The sequence below is a fragment of the Nannospalax galili genome, unplaced genomic scaffold (assembly GCF_000622305.1).
Source record: "Nannospalax galili isolate Female #2095 unplaced genomic scaffold, S.galili_v1.0 scaffold884, whole genome shotgun sequence".
Classification (NCBI taxonomy): Eukaryota; Metazoa; Chordata; class Mammalia; order Rodentia; family Spalacidae; genus Nannospalax; species Nannospalax galili.
This window is the reverse complement of record NW_008352264.1, coordinates 1,411,550-1,412,218: the sequence shown is the minus strand read 5'-3', so window position 1 is coordinate 1,412,218 and position 669 is coordinate 1,411,550.

Sequence of the window (669 nt, the reverse complement as noted above, 5' to 3'; positions counted from 1 at the left end):
CTCCAGGCTCTATGGCACTTCCCAAGTCCTGAGTTTCTTGTTTTTCTTTTAAAATAGCTTCCACACAGTGGCTAAGCATGAAAACCCAGCTTTATAAAACATCATTTCGTGCCTTCAGGAAAAATAAATCATATATAAAGGAAAGGAGGAGAGACCACTCAGGAGGCCCATAAGAACTTTTGTTCTGTTCTGACCCCCTCCTCCAGGCTCTATGGCACTTCCCAAGTCCTGAGTTTCTTGTTTTTAAAAATTATTTATTTAATAACCACATACTTAGAAGATGCATTTCATTACAACAACATTGACATATTCAATAACAGTTTCCAGAGCAAAGATGCATCTCTTTCAAAATTGTAATTTTTAGGTTAACAGTGTTGAATTAATACAGTCATACGTTATTGTACTCAGTATAAACCCTTTAAGACATAAAATTGAATTAGGCTTTAACCTTTAAAGAAGATCTCCATTTCATTTTAGAATATACTGTTTCATACAGAAAAACTCATTTTTAATGCAAATAACACTTACATGTTTGCACATGCATCCCTAATGTCTATATATCTGACTATTACTAGTTACATTCGGTTACTTTCTGAGATCCTTGGCACCTGAGCATGGATATAAATTCATCAGGTAGATTTCAATGGTAGTGTTTTTCATATCTTTAAT